Source organism: Theropithecus gelada, chromosome 4, assembly GCF_003255815.1.
Source record: "Theropithecus gelada isolate Dixy chromosome 4, Tgel_1.0, whole genome shotgun sequence".
NCBI lineage: Eukaryota > Metazoa > Chordata > Mammalia > Primates > Cercopithecidae > Theropithecus > Theropithecus gelada.
In genome coordinates, this window is record NC_037671.1 from 146,938,815 (window position 1) to 146,948,463 (window position 9,649).

The window sequence follows — 9,649 nt, forward strand, 5'->3', positions numbered from 1 at the left end:
AAAACATTGACAAATGCAGTTAGTTTGAGCAAAGGAAAGCAATTCTAACAGTCAGTGCTACATTAAACAAATTAAGATTGATACTTTTCGTGTATATGGAAAGTAGGAGTAATCCTGGCTGTCAGAAGGACTATCCTCAGAGGAAACTTACTCTCTATGGAATGAACCAGGAGAAGTTAGGACCAGCATTTAAGGCTTTGTTCCCTGAAATCCTGCCATCCCTAAGAAGATCAGATAAGTCAATGTGAAGAAATCAGTCTTCCAATCACTCTAGGCTCATGCAGTGAGAAACCCAATGGCTTATTTTTCTTGTTTTAACCGCTATTCCCAGTATGTACTTATACACAGGAACTCAATAGCAAGATTATGCAAAGAGAGAAACAATATCATTTCTGAGAATCTATGAAGCCAAAAGTATCCTATGTATACTGGGTATGTTTTTATTTAAATAATGTGGTGCATGTTTTGGTTTCTCAACTGTAGTCTATTGTAATGGAGTAATTTGACTCCCAGATTATAAGTGATTCTAAAGCACCACTGGAGTGAATACTCCAGCTCTTGCCAATGATAAGGGACAATCATCTTTTGACTAGTGGTTTCTCAAGACTAGCTGCACATTGTTATATCCTGGGAGAGATTTAAGAAATGCTGAAGCCTCAGTCTCAGCACCAGAAATTCTAATTTATTTGTTCAGAAGTGTGGCCTGAGTGTCAAGATCTTTTCCATTTCCACAGGTGTTTCTAACATGAACCAAAGTTCAAAGCATACCTCTAGACCCTGGCTACTCCACAGACCAGCGGTTTGTGGAAGTTGGTTAGTAATTTATCATCTCAGACTCTGGACCTGTACTATAAATCAGAATCTGCCTCTTTAAAAGGTCTCAGATGTACAGATGCTAAATTTTGATACATACTGCGCTAGGCCACTTTACATAGTTTGTGTTGGGACATTTAATAAAACTCCTTAATTGTCATTAGTGAATAAACATCATTTCTTCCTCATGTCCTTTCCTTCTTCCTTCCTCTCTATCCTCTCCCACCCCTTCCAGTGTTTGGAGCACCCTGAACAAATGTTTCTCGTCACACTTCAGGTTAACAACTTATATGCATGAGATTATATTCAAAATAGACATCTTCCCCTGCAAATTAAACATTTCTCAATTAACATGGCTATGGCTTAAGATGCTAAATGTACCATGAAGCATAACTGATACTAATCATGGGGTAGCTTGTGAGGAAAACAATATTGATAGAAAACATTTTGCACAAAAAGGATATTTTACCATGAAACAGAAAAAAAAACAATTTATTACATGCATTATTCTAACTTTATTAAATAGACAATGATATTGTCAACTGCGATTTTTTATAGACTAAAGGTAAAAATAGGCCCTTCTGAATTTTAAAACTACAACGTTTCACAGCAAGAAGACACATCATAACAAATTATTTTACAATAAACTGGGTTGGTTGTTTGGCTTTTTCTGCTTTGTTTCATTAGTTTTTTGTTTGCTTTTATGAAACAAGAAAAAGAAATTAAGAAAGATTGAAATATATTCTAATTACCTTTATTTTTTCTCATGTTTTAGCATGGATTCTTTCATATTATTTCATAAGACCACAAATACCAAATGAAAGTTTGTTGGATTTTAAAAGTTGGTATTTTAGCTTAGAACATGTGGCATAAAAATCTTTTAAACAGGGAAATTCCTGAACCTTGATAGCCGTTTTTAAATACAAATGTAAGAAGCTCCCTTTACGAGCACAGTTTATCATTCTACCAGATTTAGACTAAACATTCTCTTATCCTTTTCCTGTGTACCCAGAATTTCCTAATATCTGGATTTCTGCCTCCTCTCACTTTGTTACTTCTGTATTTCCTCATCCCAAGAATGGTCACTTTATTATTATTCCTTCAGTGCCCATCTTTCATGGAAGACGTTAATTTCAGAGAGCAGAAAACAGATCCGGCTGTTCACTGCTACATTTGCAGCCCCAAACACAGTGCCTGCAACATGGCAGGCACTCAATAAATTCATAGTAAGAATTTCTTAATTAACTAAAAATGAGTGATATCTAAGTATGTTTTTTATCCACTCAAGTACTAACAAAATTTTTCCCAATCGAAAGAAAAAAAATTATAAAATTAGAAATTCTTTTATAAAATTACTAAATTTCAGTTATAGACTTCTCTTATCAATGTTAGTAAATGGAAATGAAACACCTGCAAAGACAAAGTCCTGCTGCATTTTTCCAGTTTCACAATTGTGCTACTCAACACAAAATAAAAATCCAAAATTTCCCTTCTCACAATCATCTGTGAAAATCATACTATAACACACATCAAACAGATCGTACCCAGAATACAACTTCTACAAATTCCCATTTTGTATTTCCCACAAGGCTCTTGACACATTCCACACCATTCCATACCGGTCTTTTATATTTTCCTGCGTTATGGCTCCTCCTATCTGAATACACTCTTTTGTGATGCTGAGTGGGAGGATGGTTGCCCTTAATCTTCTGAAGTTCTAGCTGCAAATTCATACTGGGATTCCTTAGGACCTTTCCCCTTTTTTTCCTCATAAGAGATTATTTCTATTCCCTATTTCCCTTTCATAATAAAAATAATCTTTACATGGCAAGCTGCAAGAATCTAAATTGAATGCTTCTTTGCCCTCATTGACTTAATTGGTTCTCATAATACAAAGCTTAAACTCATCAATAGTATTTTAGAATCCTGCTAAAATGTGTTAGAAACAAAGACTGAGCTGCCATCTTGCGTCCCCGCGTGTGTGTGCCTAATCTCAGCTGGTCCACCCGAGACCCACTGAGCACCAACCCTAGTCCCCCGCGCGGCCCCTTATTCGCTCCGACAAGATGAAAGAAACAATCATGAACCAGGAAAAACTTGCCAAACTGCAGGCACAAGTGCGCATTGGTGGGAAAGGAACCGCTCGCAGAAAGAAGAAGGTGGTTCATAGAACAGCCACAGCAGATGATAAAAAACTTCAGTTCTCCTTAAAGAAGTTAGGGGTAAACAATATCTCCGGTATTGAAGAGGTGAATATGTTTACAAACCAATGAACGGTGATCCACTTTAACAACCCTAAAGTTCAGGCATCTCTGGCAGCGAACACTTTCACCATTACAGGCCATGCTGAGACGAAGCAGCTGACAGAAATGCTACCCAGCATCTTAAACCAGCTTGGCGCAGATAGTCTGACTAGTTTAACGAGACTGGCCGAAGCTCTACCCAAACAATTTGTGTATGGAAAAGCACCACTTGCTACTGGAGAGGATGATGATGATGAAGTTCCAGATCTTGTGGAGAATTTTGATGAGGCTTCTAAGAATGAGGCAAACTGAATTGAGTCAACTTCTGAAGATAAAACTTGAAGAAGTTACTGGGAGCTGCTATTTTATATTATGACTGCTTTTTAAGAAATTTTTGTTTATGGATCTGATAAAATCTAGATCTCTAATATTTTTAAGCCCAAGCCCCTTGGACAGTGCAGCTCTTTTCAGTTTTTGCTTATACACAATTCATTCTTTGCAGCTAATTAAGCCGAAGAAACCTGGGAATCAAGTTTGAAACAAAGGTTAATAAAGTTCTTTGCCTAGTAAAAAAAAAAAAAAAAAAAGAAAGAAAGAAAGAAAAGAAAAGAAACAAAGATTGAAAATCCTCTGAGGAGTTTTTAGACCAGTACAAGAGATTATATTTTCACACAGCCAACTGCTACCCACAAATGCCATTAGACATATAAGTCAAGTCACCACCTTATCCTTAGGGAATATGTTCCAAGACCCTCAAAAGATGATTGAAATGACAGAAAACACCAAACCCTATATACACTATGTTTTTTTTTATACATACATACTTACAATAAAGTTTAATTTATAAATTGCACACAGTAAGAGATTAATAACAACTAATAATACAACTATCTTACCCAGATAGGGTAATACAACTATCTTACCCAGACAGAGGACAGCTTGTGATTCCAAAATGCTACTTAGAATAACACACAATTTAAAACTTATCAATTGTTTATTTCTGTAATTTTGCATTTAATATTTTTGGACTGCAGTTAACTGCGTGTAACTGAGACCTGGCAGCACAACCACGAATAAGGTAGGACTCCTATATTTCAGCAGGTCAAAGGATTCATGTACTCCTCTATTATGGTGATGTAATCATTTCCTCTAGGCACTACTCTGAACTACTATGTGAGTGAAGAATTGCTGCCAAGTAACACAACCCTCCCCCGCCAACAACAGCCTAAACAAATTATATGTTGTGTTTTTTCTCACATCGTGAGATGTCCAGAGATAAGTACTTTCTGGTATCAGTTCAGAAGCTTGTAGACATCACGGATAAAGTCTCTTCATTCCTCTTAATACTTCTCTCAGAGTGGCTTTGTGGCCATAAGATGATGCTCCACATCTGGAACCAATCCATAATGAAGAAAGGCAAAAACATACACCCACTGAATCTGACCCCTTTGCAAGGAGCTTTCCCAGAGGCCTCACTTCTACCTATAAATCATTGTCCACAATTGGGTTACATGGCCATTGTTATTGGCAAAAGGGACTGGAATTTTGTTTTGAATTGAATACACTGCTGCTTCCCTCACTCCAAATATCTGAATTTTCTGAGTATAAAAAGGAAAATGAATATTGAGTAGGCTACATCATGTCTACATTTTTATTACCTTTTCCCAAAATGCAGTTTCTTTACATGCCACTTCTGCTAAGCCCTCTCATTGGCTCCATTATTCTCTCCTAACAATATCAGTGTGCTTGAAGTGTGTGTGTGTGTGTATACTCTCGTGCACGCACACATGCACACATGCACGTGTGAATGAGTTAGCCTCTGGTCCACAGAACACAAAGTATATAATAAATAAAAAAGAAAGAAATTTTGGAGAAGCCTATTTCTTTACAGAAAAGTACACCACTGGTATTTCATCTTTTAAATGTTTATGTGCTATGGAAAGCAAATGATCTGCAATATATTCTCTCTCTTTATGTAAGAAAAAAGATGATCCAGACTAATATTTAAAACTGCAAATAACAGACTTCTGATACGAAAACTAAGGCTATTTGAAATTATTAGTTAAGTGTGATACCAGCTAAAAAGTTTAATTTATCTGAGTCTGATTTGATAATCTGATTCTCTGTTTTCTTATACTAAGATATGAAGAACACGTTCACATTCAAAGATAACGAAGCTCTACAATTAGGTCAAAATTTTTAAATCATTGAAGATATCATAAGAGACAATTTCAAGGAAACCTATTAGTAAGATAAAAATTGTGCCGGGCGCGGTGACTCAAGCCTGTAATCCCAGCACTTTGGGAGGCCGAGACAGGCGGATCACGAGGTCAAGAGATCTACACCATCCTGGCTAACATGGTGAAACCCGGTCTCTACTAAAAAATACAAAAAACTAGCCAGGCGAGGTGGCGGGCGCCTGTAGTCCCAGCTACTCGGGAGGCTGAGGCAGGAGAATGGCGTAAACCGGGAGGCGGAGCTTGCAGTGAGTTGAGATCCGGCCACTGCACTCCAGCCTGGGCGACAGAGCCAGACTCCGTCTCAAAAAAAAAAAAATTGTTCTGTGAGTTTTTAAGGAATGTTGATTGTACGTCAAGAGAGAAGTATGGAATTAATAAAACTGGAGAAGTGTTAAATATGATGCTTATAATGGATACATTAAATATAGATTAAAAACTTCTTATTGAATAAAAAGTTGTATATCTTGACTTCAAATTGATTTATGTAAATCAATTCTCTAGTAATCATTGTAGTAGGAAGAAGTCTAAAGATCACCCACGCCTCAAAAAAGTTTTTTAAGCCTCCGTTTATTCAATCAAACACTAAACTAGGCTCTGTTTTGAAGGGAGTTTTCAGATGTAATTAAAGTTCTAAGTCAGTTTATCTCAATATACAAAGATTATTTAAGAGAGAGAGATAATCTAACCACACGAGCCTGTTAAAAGCAGAAGTAAAAGATAGGAGAGGAGATTGGACAGAATCAAAGCCTGAAAAAGAGTCACCACATCACTACAAGTCTAAAGATGGAAAGTACACATGAGAAAGAATGCAAGCAACCTCTAGGAGCAGAGAGCAGTCCCCAGCTAACAGTCAGCAAAGAAACCAGAACCTCAGTCCTACAACCACAGGGAACTGATTCTACCCACGACCTTAATGACCTCAGAAGCAGATTCTTCTCCAGATCTTCTAGATAAGAGCCCATCCAACCAATATCTTGATTTCAGCCATAGAGAATCTTAGGCAGAAAGTTTAGCATGCTGGCCTTCTGATCTACAGAACTTTAAGCTAACAAATTTTTGTTGCTTTTAATCATTTTATCTGTGGTAATTTGTTAGAAAGCAATAGAAAACTAATATAGATTTTGGTACCAGGAGTTGGGGAGCTGTCATAACTAATATACAAAATATTGGAATGTCTTTGGAATTAGTCAGTGTTAGAGGCCAAAAGAAGCTTGAGAATAACTTTTTAAGAATCCTGACAGATGAAGCCTAGATTTGCTTTAACAAACTCTTAGTTAAACTATGGATGTTAAACATACTGCTTGAGAAGGCTTAGAATGAAGTAAAGAACATGTTATTGAAAATCAAGGAAAAGGGATCATAATACTCTAGTGGCCAAAAGCTTGACAGAATTTTTTCCTGAATGTATGTAGAAAGCAGAACTTGTAGATGATAAAATTATTTATTTAGCTGAGGAGGTTTTCAAGCAAGATGTTAAAGGTACTGCCTGGTTTTAACTTGCCTTATGGTAAAATGTAAGAGGAAATAGATAAATTAATCGAAGAACTGTTAAACAAAAAGCAAACAGAATTTGATGATTTGGGAAAATTTCAGCCTATTCTGACAGCACAAGCTACTAAAATTAAGAAATTGCTTTTGAAAGTGGAGCATAGAGAAAAAGTCATTTGTGTGGATAGGCAACACTTTGATCAAATCTTAGATCAAAAAGAATATTAAGTCACAAGAGATTAAAAATTTGCTTTATAGATCTTCTCAATCAAGTCAAACAGCTTCTAAGAAGCTTAAAGGTGTTGTACCTCAGCCATTTCACCAAAAGCCAAAGATAGAAAAAAGATATCTCAAAATGATTTGTGGACTTGAGATCTGTCTAATGGGGTGAGATATCTATATCAGTAGAAATACTTACAGCATGGGCTAAAGGGAAAAATAGATTACAAAATGAAAGCGGGTTTTAGATCCCCATGATTCGACTGGCAGAAAGTAGGCCAACAGTGTGGAACCAAGAGCCCAGAGAGAATTTCTGAGAGCCACAGAGAATTATTGGCCACAGACTTTTAAACCTAAGGGAGTCTGCCCAGTGGGATTTCAAAATGTCTTTGGACCCTTGACTCCCTTTTATTTTCAATTTTCTCCTATTTGAACAACCACTTTTACAATTATTATTCTGTTTTTGTCCCACAATTGTGTGATAGGAACAGATAAATGTTTATTTAATATTACAGATCCACAAATGGAATGACATTGTGCTCAGGAACCTCATTCATGCTGATTTAGATTATTTCAATGACGATATTTTGAATTTTGAGCTGATGCTATAATGGAATGAGACTTTTGAGGACACTGGAATGGGATGAATGTATCTTACATGTAGAACAGATGCGAATCTTTGCGGGGGCCAAAGGGTAGGCTGTGGTAGACAGAAAAATGGTCCCTCAAAGATGTCCTGTTCTAATGCCCAGAATATATGAATATGATAATATATCACTCCTGTGTTTACACAATGGCATAGCACAGTTGCTGAAGATAGGGACATCATATGGCTTGGCCTAATTTAATCACACAAGCCCTAACATAATCACAAAAGGAGATAACTTTTCTACCTGGTGGTGGAAGGGGATGTCAGAAGAAGGCCTCAGTGTGCTTTTGCTAAATTTGAAGATAGAGCGGGCATGAGCCAAGGAATGTGGGTAACCTCTAATGCTGAGAACAACCTCCAGCCAACTCCTAGCAAGGGAATAGGGACCTCACTCCTACAACCACAAGGAAACGAATTCTGTTAACAACCTAAAGGAGCCTGGAAGTGGATTGCCTCCCACAGCCTCCAGAAAAAAGCCCAGATTAGTCACCCTCTTAATTTCAGCCTTTTGAGACCCTAGGCAGAGTACCCAGCTGAGTCTACCTGGATTTTTAACTTACATAATTGTGTAATAATAAATGAGTGTTGTTTTAAGTCACTAAATTTGTAGCAAATTTCTACACAAAAATAGAAAACTAATATCATGTTAGAAAAAAAACAGAAAGCAAAAAACAAAAAGCAAAGACTTTGTCTTCTTTTAGAAAGGCATCAGAAATCATCTCTATGGCAATGCTGTTCATTTTAAATGAAGTAACAGATATGTTTTCTCTGGTCACTCCCTGTGGAAATCATTTCTTTGTGAATCTAGAAATAAAAATAAATCTTAATTATTTTCTTTCAAATTGAAATGCTTAAATCATAAAGCCAATAATTTAAAATGAATGAACCGAGCTAATAAAGCAAAGAAGGAATTTTGGCTTCTAAAGCTTCTAAATAATTAATTTAACAAAAATTTTTGATCTTCTAGCATGTGCCAGCCTCTAGTGTTATTAGAAGTGTAAAAATAGCCCATGCTAATAGCTGTCCTCAAGAAGTTCAAAAGACCAATGAACAATAATCTTAATAATAATGGGCAGCACTTATTGTGTGCAACTTACATGCTAGATGTTATGCTAAGAATTTATTTGCATTCTCCTTTTCCACAATTAATAAATAAGTCCACAATAAAGGACACGATAGAAGTACATACTGGATAACATTTATGACACAAAATAAACTAGCATCTACAAATGTTATACATTGATAGAAGTAAATAATAATAATAAAATAAACTAGTAAACATTGCTCATGAGGGAGATTGAGAAGACTTGAGCTGTTAAAGACTAAGGACTTGTAAGACAGATAAAATAAAGATGAGCATTAAAAGCAGATAAAATTATGTGTGTTAAGGCTTGAAGGCATGAAACAGTGAGTTTTATTTCGTAAATTTACAAGTACACTAGCTCGGTACAAGAAAAGAAGGTAACAGGAGAGAAAGGCAAAAGTCAGCCAATGGAAGAACTGATGTGCTAAGGAATTACAGACTGTGCTAGCTGTTCCAAAACTATTTTGACTTTAATTATAGGAATACACTTTTTCTTTTCCACCTACTTCCAAGTTCTTGCATTTGAAGACATTGACCTACATTAAAGAGAAATGCTTACAGTAAGGATATAAATTATTTTAGAAACCCAAATGAAAACTGCTCAGTTAATTTCACATAGTCCCACCCACTTATTTTTAACCACTGTGTATAGTGGGACACAGGAGATTATACTATTTGCCAAAGTCCCATAAGTAGAAAGGTTCTTATTGAGAATCTGGGCTCAAGTGCTATGACTCTTACTCCAGGGATTTTTCCACTGGACCTCCAAATATTTTAGTAGTTTTCACATAATGACATTTGAAATTTTTTTAAAAATTTCTTTAAAAGATTTGAAACCTTGTTTTTAAAAATTAAGGTAAATCATTTAAGGCAAATGTTCAAAATGGTTTCTACTAGAAGTTTAATATAATAC

General features: G+C 36.0%; 1 pseudogene across 1 annotated transcript; it reads left to right on the forward strand.

Annotated features, from left to right (window-relative positions):
• The first annotated feature begins 2,791 nt into the window (after window positions 1-2,791).
• Window positions 2,792-3,507, forward strand: LOC112623252 (annotated as a pseudogene). Its single transcript, XR_003119109.1, has one exon. The product of XR_003119109.1 is annotated as a transcription factor BTF3 pseudogene (transcript).
• Window positions 3,508-9,649: the final 6,142 nt, after the last annotated feature.